Raw genomic sequence first — 12,535 nt, forward strand, 5'->3', positions numbered from 1 at the left:
CAGCTCTGAACGCTTTGTCCTGTTTTCCACTGCCATGCTCTCCGAGTAATCTTATGTGTATAGCCTCAGACAGATGTGGCAGGGACGGCTACTTTTAATTTTCCATTGAGACAGAATTACAATAAAAGCCCCCAGCGAGAAAACTCCAGTTTCATAAAACCCATTCTCATTCATACACTTAAAGAAATCTTACAACGCTTCAGAGTCATGTCATATTAGATCCTCATTTCTAAGGAAAGAAATCTTTAAGTTTTAAACTAATCTACACTAAATAAGCTTCAATTCAGTTTTTAAAATCCAAAACTGCAGAATTGGAGAGGACATTTGATCATGACACAGCAAAGGTGACCCGTGTGAGAGACTGCAAAACTGTCGCTTGAACTATGTTTATTTAAAATAGAAAAAAAAACAAATCTTTCATTTCTGACACACTGAAATGATGCATCTGATGGATGCAGATTAATAATAGTAATAGACATGGAAGTACACACATTTAAAAAACAACCGAATTTCCAAATTATAGAGAATGACATATTACCATGATTCCTCAAACTGTCTTCTAGGTAGAGCGTGTGAAACGGCCACGTATCCAGCTGCTATTTTAAGTGGCATCTCTACCTTTGACCTGTAATCAATTCACACACACAAAATAAATGCACAAGAGAATAGTTAAAATACGCATGCATCCAAACTTAAGATATATCCACGTACGTGTAGAGAGAAGGGGTCTTTAATTTTCTTCACAAATACATGATTTACATCACCACGGCATGTGTCCAATGTTATTCCAATCCTTTTCTATCACTTTAGTTAAATCCAAGGTAAAAACTAATTTGTCAAGGATTAACAAACTAAAGTGCATGCTATATTTTCCGATGCCTCCATGTGTAGCTCTTGGCTACCTAAGGACTTCACTAGCACTATTATTATTATTCCTTGGGACTTTGGGCAAAATTTTGTAAGCCTTTGGCTGAAAGATTAGAATGGCACAAAATACCAGAAACTTTATCCATTCTAAACCAGATTCCATAATCTATTACAACCACATCGTATTGACCATATGAAATAGTATTTGATGACTTGCTGGATAATTATGGCAGGTAGATTTTCTAAGATTGGAGAAGTACAAATAAGCATGAGATTTGAAGGAAAACATGCCTTACGATATTCTACTCAGTTTTGACAAACAAACCAACCCCAGTCTGGGAGGAGGGCCGCCTTGGTTCACACTAGAGCAAACCAGAGGCTCTAAAGTTTTTGGGGGGGCTCCTACCACTGCTCACACACATCCTAGGTATGAGAATGGCACTGGGCGCTCTTTTCTTGGGACTGGGTTGCACTTCCGGGTGCTAGGGGCTGCATTTGAACCTCTCATTTGGCCTTGTTAAATAGGAAGGGCAAAGATGGCCACAGCAGGAGCGTCTCTCTTTCCTAATTAGGATTAATGACAAAGAACAACTATACACTGACCTGTGTGCCGGTTGTAGCACAGCTGGCATTTTTCCATCTTGAATACAGGCAAGGTCAACAATGCTGGAGCTAAATCAGCCGTCCAAAGACACCAGCTGCTGCAGACTGAAGCCATGATAACCCCCAATCACCTCTGTAGACGGGCAGCTTTGGTGTTAACCAAAGCTGCGTTACCCTGGAGGTGTGCTAGGCCCCGTCTATCTCAGCACAGGGGTAAAGAAGAAAGATCCACCACCTGTGTGAGTCCCCAAGACTGCCTGGGCTTGAGGATGTAATTGCTGAATAAAAACACAAAGAGATCAAGAGAAAGGATGCTAGCCAACTATACAGATCTAGAGGCCAGCAAAGGGGTCACTATGGAAGAGGTCTCTCCAGATCAAAGACAAAGCCCTGGAAAGCGGGCATGTGTGTCCATCAAGTCTCTCCTCATTTTGCATGCTCTCAACTTGTGCTGATTTTTTACACACACCTCTTTACCTTGCATCCAGATAATAAAATCTCTGACATCAAGAGTATAACTTAATGCTCTTATGCCCAATGATTCTTTCAAAATTGAAGCCAAGCATGAAGGACCATTCACCTCAACCAAACTGCGCTGAAGTGTTCCATTACACAGGTTGGCTAATCTATTTATCTAGTTCTGTTGCCTGAATGACCTGCTCATTTCTCAGTTCAAGTGAGGTCTGTCATTACTCACTGAGGTGGGGTGAAGGGGTGAAGGGGAGGTAGCGTACAGGGGACAAACAAGAGATCATGAGAGAGCCACTGGAGTATTCTGGAATTCAGGTTTCCCAATGCAGCAGCGCCGTTGAGTGAAACTCTCCTTTCCGACGCACAAGGATCAGTTACCTGATGATGAGGACCGTCTGAAAATGGCCTCCCAGAGGAGCGCAATCATCTCGAATGGATAGAAAGGTGCCTTCAGCTGAGTTTATCATTCTGCAAAGCTGTATTTGCAAGTCCACGTGCGAACACTGGTTGCGATGAATCTCGAATGGCTCCCTTCTACTAGAATCAGAGTCATTGCAATATCTGTGCCTAAGAGCAGACAGAGAAAACAGGAAAGCTCTACAAAGCTACAAAAGTCTATTTCCAGGCATATAACAAGAGAAATCGGTTATATTTGATCATTTGGAAAGATCTGGTAATGCAACCTAGTTTTGAAGGCATTATCCTTGAGCTTAGTTGAAGAAATTTTGTTTCTGAAGTAAGAATATAGATTTCTCTGATTTTACCAAATACTGAGAGAGTTCCGTTTCGTGCCAAGAACATCATATGGTATTATACCCTCTCTTTAAAAAAATAATAAATGTTTCCAATTTGGAAACAGAACTTGTAAATTTTGGAAAGTTGAACATTGGCTGCGCATGCAGATTCTCACTGGGGCACCTGGTACGCTTTCCTGGAGTTTGTCTTCCTGGCTGTATTGATGGAACTACTTCTTTAACAAATCATCGTTGGAACACAGAAGACATGCTGTTTGATGCCTGGTGAAGGGTGATTGCTAGGCTTGAAGGGAAAAAGCTGAGTTTCATTTTATCAAACAAGCCCCTTCTCAGTTTGATGGAAGCACATTAAGCCGGACAGAGAGACAATCTCCTGTAATTGTCAGCAGATTGGCAATCTGACATATCATTCTGGCAAACTTGAACTTAATTGCTAAAATATGACTTCCTAGCAACTACAAGTGTGTTCTGGCAATGTCAAGTTATCCCAAACCACATGACTTGACTTCTGCCTGAGAATTCAAATTGAAGATTTATCCCAGGTTGAAGCTGCGCCTTGTGCATTCTGTGAGAACTCCATAGGCAGGGAGCCGGGATATCGTTAAAGCATTGCAGTGCCCCAGGGGTCAATGTCAGATACAATCTAATTTAACATCTTTATTAAGGATCTCGAAGAGGGAGTAAGCCACATATTAATGAAATGTGCAAATGATATTAAGCTGGGAGCTGGTGTAACCACCAGTAAGGACAAAGAAGTAATAGAAATGCACCAAAAGAGGTTAAAACTCCTCGCAGAAAATTATTACAGGAAAATCACCTTCCTGGGATGGATCATTTGGAAGATGAGCCCTGGGAGTCTGAAATCTCAAAGTTTGGTATGTTGCAGCCACCTGGGAACCCGGAGGAAGGAAAAGAGGGCAACCCTGAGTCAGGATCTAATTTAGACACCAACACAAACATCACACGTTATGTAAATGCATTTAGCCTTTAAAAAAAAAAAAAAGAGTGCCAACAGTGAAATTTTACATATGACCCAGCTCAGCGGGGCAGCACAGCCAGCACAGCCAGGTAACTATTAAGAAGGACTGCTCCATAACACTATTGATAACACAACTTTAATACACACTGGCCTGGAGTGGAGCCAAAGACACGCAGTGGGACGTGGGCGAACTGGCATCAGGAAAGAAAGACACAGAGGTCTCCCCTCAGAAACCTTTTCTCGGAGGGACCCCACTTCGGGAAAGCAGAAGCAGTGATTTGAAGCCCTGGCTGTTTGACCTTTTCTCTTTTCCAGCATTTTCTTATTCCACACCCCAGCCCCATCCCAAAACTTTGACATTGACTTTGAAAACTGACTTTGCCAAAGAAGATGACCAAAGGCAACATCTGAGGCTCTTGTAGGCTACAGGTATGAGGAGACTTGTGGCTGTTTTTAACTGCTTGAGACCATACACTCTTCGGCACGTCTCTTCTTACTCCAAGGTCAACTCTTCTTACTCCAAGGTCCAAGGCTTTGATCACCTTTTGGATAACCAACAGTTTTAAGGACTGCTAAGCTGGCTGGCTTCTTGTATTGTAGGGCTTCTGCCTTTCCACCTTGTTGCTTAGGAACTGTTGACGGATGAACCGCACGAAGTGCTGGGTGCACAGCAGAGCACTTTGAGACCTACGTGAAGACAGTGTTCCTGACATATTCGACTCTACCCTTTTCTTATAATGACTGGTGACTGCCAATTACAAAACTTCTGTGGACCTGGAAGGACGGCTCAGCAGTTAAGTGCCCTTAACTTCCAGTTCTCGAAGAGGGCCCAGGTTCAGTTCCCAGCACCACCATGACATCTTACAACCCACTGTGGCTCAATTCTAGGGGTTTCACCACCTTCTTTTGGTCTCAGTGGGTACCAGGCATATACATGGTACATAAATAGACATGTAGAGAAAACACGTATCATAAAAAGAAAAAATTTAAAATGGCTTTTAGTTGTCTATTAATTCTTATCGTGATCCTTTGCCTGTTTTCACATTGCAGGAGAGAAAGAAAAACACGACAATTCTAGAGCGCACACATGTACCAAAAGAGAAGACACTGACCTCTCGCAAAGTCCACATTGCAAGACTGGGAACCATCTAAAATTCAGATATAAGTAAATCCGAAGAATCTAAGATCCCAAGTAGAAAAATAGCCTCAATGACTATAACATGTCTTGGGGAGTAACTCTGCCTCCGTCACAAAAACAAAACAGCAGCAAATCACTGATTCCATATACATCTTGAGTGAATGGGCAGGAGCAGCCAGAAATGGGACAATGGGAATACTGCAGATACCAAAAGAAGGGGGGCAGCAAACAGGAGGCCATGTCAAACACCCTCAGACGTGCCAGAGAGGAAGGGGTGATTCTTGAAATACACTAAAAAGAATGACTAGATCCATGGTGTCAAGTTTAAGGGGAAAAAATGGACTAAATCCTAAAGATTGTTTTTTTAATGCATCAACTTTTTTATGGGCTTAAAACACCTAAATACATTCCACATCTTAGTTCATAGAGGATTCTCAAGACACAATGAGTTAGAGTGTAGTCTTCACAGGAAGTTAGGGTTTCCTATAGTTGGTTAACTGAACTCAATTGGAAAATAAAATTTTTGTGAAAATAACCCACAACATCAAACACACGGACCTTCACCCCACCCTAACCCAACTTTGTCCCCAAATTAGAAAAAGCTTTCCAAAATGACATTCGATTTTTTTTTTTTTTACTGTTCCTTAATATACAGTTTAGAAAATATGCTGGAAGTTCAGCTATCAAAAACGTTTAAATATTTCCTAAGTCATAAAAATGGGATTCCCCTCTCTCTTAGAGAAAACTAAATTCAGGTTTTCTAGTTCTTTTTCTGAATGTATTTGATGTTAAAATCACTGGAGCAAGCCATGGTAAAGGTGCTGGCCACGAGAGCTGGGGATCAGAATTTTAGCTTGGATTTCAATGATGGAAAGAGAGAAATGTCTGCTTCAGGTTGTCTTTCAACCTCCACACACAGGCACACTCATACACACACATGCACACACATGCACACACAAGCACAATGAACCAAAAAAAAAAAAAAGAATGATTGACGTCATAATACATGTGAAGATTTTAGTTCCTGCTGCATCAGCCCTTTCATGTGGGATGAAAGAAGAAGAAAATCCAAACCTGGTGCATAAAGAATTTATGGTTAGGTAAAGGAATACTAACTAACTAATACTTATATATTGTACAGCATATCATATTAATAACACCGATATATCCTCCGGCAACACCCAGAAAACAAATCAATTGATTTTCAAAACTCAGATGCATGTTTTAGAAGTGGCATTTTCTTTTTTTAATGTGAATTTTCAGGTTGGGTGGTGGTAGGGCAAGCTTCTAATCGCAGAACTCAAGAGGCAGAGACAGGCAGATCTCTATGCACTGGCAACATAACCTTACCTATCCTAGGTGGTACACGCGTTATATAGAAGGACAAGAGACACACCAACTTTGCATAGGAAGTGCTGCTTAGGAAACATTAACTTTAAAGAAGCCGCTGGCGAAATGGTCAAGCTGGGGTTCTTACACACCCAGGGTACAGAAGGGACCAGTGAGGCAGACTGGTGTTCAGGTCACCTCCTGTCAAGTCTGACAGCCTGAGTTTAATCCCTGAGGCTTACAGAGGCTTACATAGTAGAGGGAAAGGACCTGCTCCCCAAAGCAGTTCTCTGTCCTACACACACACACACACACACACACACACACACACACACACACACACAAGTAAGTAAATAAATAAAATGATTGGTCTAAAATACAACTTTTTTTTAAATGGTCACATGCTAGGATTTAAATTTTGGAGACGATTTTGAATGGGTGTCTTTCCAAGCTGAAAAATCAGGAGATCCTGTCCAGACAGCTATGATTCCAACACCAAGCCCGCCTGCTTTTTCTGTCACACACATAGCCTATAGATCTGCATCCATTCACACCTGGAAACATTTCACAGCCTGGAACACAGCAATTTTTCCCGACAGACGTTTCAAAAAAATTTTGACAAGGGGAAAAAAAAAAAGAAAGAAAGAAAGAAAGAAAGAAAGAAAGAAAGAAAGAAAGAAAGAAAAAGAAGTATAAGTGATCAGGGACCCATTCTTAAATTTGACTTTATGGTTATAAGCATGAGTAAAAATAAAAATAAATATGTCTAATCACAGAATGGTTAATCACGGGAAATAAAAAAATCAACACTCTTTTGCATTGAGGAGCATTCTCTTGTATCTAATTTGAAAAGCTACTTAACACACAGCCTAACAAAGGCTCACTTTCCACTATAATGAGTAATTGATGTAGACTCAATCACGTTGCCTGATGGATTTCAATGCAGAAAAGTGGCAGGCACTCACCGCACCATCATTGACAAGCTGTGGTATGGATCATCGAATTTTAAAAAGAGAGTTCTGTGCATCTTGAGATGAGGAAACACCGTAGCCATGAAAGAGCATTATTACAGCTGTTTTCTGGACATTCCCCTGTAGAATTTCAAAACAACACCAAAACCACGTAGGAGAACTGAGCCGGGTGGGACGGGCCTGCCTGTAATTCTACCTTCTGTAGGAGGCAGCAAGTTCAAGACCTGCCTGGGCAACTTACTGAGACTGCCTCAAAATAAGAAGTTGAATAGGGAACTGGGGATGTAGTTTACTGGTAGAATACTTGCCAAGCACGTTCAAGGCCCTGGGATCTAAATCCTAGAAAACACACACGAACAAGCACGCGCACACACACACACACGTACTAAGTAAATCATACAAAGAAGGCCCAGCGACTGGTTAGCGTGTGTCAGAGAGCTGTTTTTCTGACATCTGGACAGGCCCTTACACACAGAGACATCCACAGTCAGTCACCAGAAGACGTTCCACAAGGAATATAATGCAAGGCCTGTCCTCTACTTGATGTCCTAAACCAGGGGTAGTTCCAGACTCTGTGTATGCTCTGTGTACTGTGGCAAACATTATTTTATGGAGCAGGCATGACAAGGGACGAACAATAACAACTAGGAAACTGTAATGAAGTCATCCACATCTGTCACCTCATCTCATTCTACTTAACCCTCTGGTAATGATACTTAAAGGAAACTCTGTGGGGTGCTCTTTAATGGGTAAAAATGGCCAAGGTCACTTCTCTTGTGTTTGAGGCTGTATTAAATCAAAGAAGTATTGCTTGAGCACAAGAGAGGCGGTGTCCTGACAGTTGATCTGATAACTAAGATGGCCACTAAGTGATTGACGGGCAGGTAGACAGTCCAGGCAAAGCAACGCGTGCCCCTTGTGGGAGCCAGTAGAACGATGCAAGATTGCCTCAGCCTACTCAGAAAGCGTGCCGTTTCGAATTCACCAACTGTTTCTGGGTGGGATTTTCTGCTTGCTGTTTTCAGGATGCATTTGGCTCTATGTAAGCTGAAACTGTGAAAAGTGCAGCTTCGGATAAGAGAACACTCCTTGTGAAGGTGACCTCATTCCCTCTCCTTGAGCAAACTCCACCGCTACTCAGTGGCCTTGTGCATGCAGTTGGGATTGCTTAAGCTGCCTCTCGGCCTCTCCGCTCTGCTCTCACGTTCACTTTTCTCTCAACCAGCCAGGAGCATCTCTTGGCCCATGAGGGTTTCTCACGCTCCTTCATGCTTTTCTTTGAGACATGTTTCTTTGACATGTTTTTTTTCTACTGGTGAGCTAGTGATCTCAGCCTTTAAAAAGGTGCACATTCATAGGACATTCTTTGGCAACCAGTTACTGATTTGGACTTTTTGTTTATTTGTTTTTATATGTGTTTCCTTTTTGACTCCATTGAATGCTTGCTGTCTTTACCGCCCTTTGCCATGCGCCGGCTATTTTATCTTGTTATTATTCATCGGCTAACTCAAGTCGATGAATAATACAGACTCCATCTCTTCGATGACAGAGAATACGTTTTACTTCATTTCCCATAACGTTCTTCATATTCATTCAATAGCTCAAGCATCTGGCTTGTAATTGTGGTCAAATATTTGGCAAATGAATGAATCAATGGGGAATGGGCCAGATCTGCATCCCGCTGTGGAGTTTACCAGCGACCTGCTGGGTCGCCTTAGCCATGTCACTTTCCTTCCTCGGCTCAGATTCCTGCTATGAGACCGGGAGATAATAATCACTAGATAGATACTGTGAGGATTAATGAAATAATTTTTATCAAGCAGTTTGAGCTCCCCGGAAGAAAGGCGCTATGCGAGAACAAAGTGTGAGGGTAATTGTTGGGGAACACCTTTCATCTGAGAATCTCAAAGCCCTTCACCAAACGTAACTTGGCGATCTTCTCAACACGCCTCAGAAGTACTCCGCTGTCTCCGTTTCAGAAAGAGGAATAACACAGGCAGCAAAAGGTTAAACACACAGCAGCCCACGGCATCCTCCTTTCTACACTCCAAATCCAGCACACCCAGCTCGAAGCCCTTTGAACCTGGGGGCGCTTGCAACCTCCCTGATACTGCTTCACAGAGGAAGCCATTGAGCTGCTCCCAGCCAGCTGGCAGAGATCCAGTTGGAAGGAGGGCCCGCATTAATACCTTCCATAGAAGAAGGGGTGGAGTGGTTCAGCAAGGGGATGACCACAATCCTCCATGCACTGTAACAGTAAGTAGAAAAATGTAAGCAAGCCTGGCCACCCATTACTCACCTTCCTCCAAAGACTTTGGCTCAAATCTGGCTTAGATCTTTGCAGGGTCTCCTTTGAACTTGACACCTCACTGCGACAGCTCTGCTTCTAGCCCGAAAATGGTTCATCACCTTTGAATACAAAGGTAGCAGTTTCGCAACCCAAGAAGTAATCCTAAAATACCGCATTCGGGGAGCTTTTCTTGCCTAAGACTACTTTTCCTGCTGAATCCCGTGAAGGTTAGCCAAGACAGGTGGTGCTAATCTGCCTTCTACAAGGGAAAGGAAGAATGTCAGCTATTCTGCATAGGCTTGGGGGTGGGGTGGGGTGGGGCAGTATTTGCTTTAAGACAGAGAAACTAGTAAAAAAGAGGGCCATTTCTGAGTCCGCCTAACCGGAAAAGCAACATTGGTGCATTCTTCCCAAAAGATAAGGTTATGCTTCCTAGAGGTTGTGACTAAGGGGAAATCCCTAATGATGAGGACCAATTTGCTACAAACATATCCAGCACTTACAGCCATTGCCAGACACCAGGGGAAAGCAGGAAGGGTTCCTCCTGCTTCTTTCACCCCCAAGGCCCACGTCAGAATGAACATTCCGGCCCAACTTGGTTTTAGATCCAGAAGAGCAGTGTAGTCTTTCACTAAGATCACTGTCTTGGTGATAAAACCCCTGACCTTAAGCAGTGTGGTTCCCAACTTCCTGCATGTGTGACCTTTCCTCCACTTTGTCACTCACGAGCCCTTTGCTCTGAAGTTAGTCACCCAGGCAAAGATCTTCAGCACCTGGCCACCTCGTCCAGAACACAGTCCCCAGCACCTTGCTCACTTCCTCATACTTTCGAAGCCATCTGGAGCTAGGGGAAAAGAGTGTGCTCCAGTACCAAGCCTTCGTGTCCGTTGATTCTAACACCTGCCACCTTTTGTTCTGGAGTCCTAGGTGAGTTCCCAGAGTCCACCAAGCCTGTGACGTAAGAGGTGCAGGCCCACACCGAAACTCTTTGAGAGCTCATGCCTACACCCTGTCGTTTCCAGGAAAGCCTGGAATCCTCCACCCTCAAGACTTTTTACACGTTGAGGGGAAGAGGGCAGGCACATTCGGTCTTCAGGTACTAGTAGAGACTGTAAGTGTGTGTGCATTTGTGTGTGTGTGCGTGCATGTACGTGTGTGCACACACACACACACCTGTGTGTACACGTATGCATAAGAAAACCTTGGGTGTTGTTCCTGAAGCTTTGTCCACCTTCTTTTTTGAGACAGGGTCTCTCATTGACATCAAGCTTGGCACGTAGGACTGGCTGGCAAGAGAGCAAACTCTAGGGATCTTCTTGTCTCAGCCTCCCCAGCACTGAGATTACAAGCATAGCACAAGGTCTGGCTATTTTCCCCGGGTGTTGGCCTTGAATTCAGATCCCCAGGACTGGAGGAAAGCATTTCCATAGAAGCTGCCCTTCTAGCCCCAGACTGTGACTTTTAAAGGCATTCTGTCTCTATCCTCCACTGGGTCCATCACACATTAAGTAGCTGCATCTTTAGTTTTAGATCCAGCCTCTCTTTGTCACGGGAATTTACGTTATTTGTGAAGGCTTGCTTTCCAGTTCATTTTCTCCTTCTTACCCCCACCAGTCAGATTCTCAACAACACATGGAAATCCAAGTGGAAAATGCATTTCACCCAGTGACCCAGAGCTGTGAACCAGTCAGACTTACGGAAGCACTTCCTGAAAATATGGGTCTTTAGGGGGGCACCTCAGTTTCTCAACACAGAAATTAGAAGAACCCCGGGTGAATCTGGTCAAATCTACCCCTGGTGAGCTGGCCAGCAGTAGAGTGATAACAGCCTCCCCTTTGTCACTAATCTTCACATAAGAGGGAAGACGACATAGTAAACATCACCCCCACCCCCACCGCCATACCCATCCCCAGCTGTGCAGAGATTAATCATACAATGAATGAGAGGCAAAGTTCCACTCCAAGGGCAGGTCCATCAGCTTCCCGAATGGAGTTACCCCCACCCCACACAGTACAACCCATCCACAGCAAGAAAGATATTCACAGTTCCTTCCAGAATAGCTCCGAGGACCAGAAAAGAAGTCACCCTCCTTGCCTGAACCCCATGGAATAAAACCACGTTTAATTTTCATATCAGTGTCTCAAACACTAGTTTTTTTTTTTTTTTTACTCACTGAATGAACATGTCACAGTAGAGAAGGCTCCACCAGCCCAGATGCGCAGACTCCAAATGTCACTGAAAATTAAGCTGTTGCTCACCGAGGTGACTCGCGTGCTAAGCTATGCCTGAACATGACCGCTGGAATCTCATACCCGACTGTAGGGAGATAAAAAATGTAAATGAGTTTTGCCTGGAGGATGGTGGACTGCAGGGTTTTCTGGGGAGTGTGATCGGAAGTTGAACCAGCTATGGTTCATCCCAGGGAAATTAACCTCTCGGTAAGTGCCAGACATCTCATTAATCCAACTTCCACCCCACCCCCCAAAAAAGAATGCTTCCAGATGATCCCGTGACTCAGCTCTTTTAAAACAGCGTGACTATGATTTTACTTAGGAAAAAAAAAAGTTCTGGAACATTCCCCCTTCCACAAACATAACCAGGTAATTTAGTATATTCTTCAAGGTTCTTTTTCAAATAACAAATCCCTTCTGAAAATTGAGGAAAAAGAAGAATTATTTGAACATCCAGAGCTTTTAGTTTTCTCTACTCAACTCGTCTTGGCCTCTGAAAGTCTCACCTCTACTTGGACCCTCCTCATCCCCTGTCCTGTTTCAGAAAAGATGGTCCAAATCCAAGGGTTTTGAGAAGGTAGCCAGTAAAAAAGGGACGGTCAGCCACTCACTGCATCTATATTTGCGTTCACGTTTAGAGGTACAGTTTTAAGGGCAGATAAAGTGTCCATCTCAGTTGGTAAAGGGTTTGCCTGGCAGGCATATTAGGTTTGATCCTTTCTACCACATAAAACCAGGCATGGTGGTTTGTACCAGTAATCCTGGCACCAGGAAGGTAGAGGCAGAAGAAGTCAGAGTTCAGTGTAATGCCAAGTAAGTTTGGGGGATAGTTTGTATAGACTGTTACCACTACCTCCCACCATGGCCAGCCTAGAATTATGGCAAGACTAGAAGTATGCAA

The 12,535-nt window shown here is 43.5% G+C and overlaps 1 long non-coding RNA gene across 1 annotated transcript; it reads right to left on the reverse strand.

The window, feature by feature from the left end:
* Positions 1 to 437: 437 nt before the first annotated feature.
* Positions 438 to 9,654, reverse strand: LOC146889907 (uncharacterized). The gene is made up of 3 exons (XR_014999431.2): positions 9,413 to 9,654; positions 2,320 to 2,508; positions 438 to 625 (listed from the first exon to the last, which is right to left on the reverse strand). It is a non-coding gene; the product is annotated as an uncharacterized LOC146889907 (long non-coding RNA).
* Between the last annotated feature and the right edge of the window lie 2,881 nt (positions 9,655 to 12,535).

The sequence above is a fragment of the Myodes glareolus genome, chromosome 24, assembly GCF_982192425.1.
Source record: "Myodes glareolus chromosome 24, mMyoGla1.1, whole genome shotgun sequence".
Classification (NCBI taxonomy): domain Eukaryota; kingdom Metazoa; phylum Chordata; class Mammalia; order Rodentia; family Cricetidae; genus Myodes; species Myodes glareolus.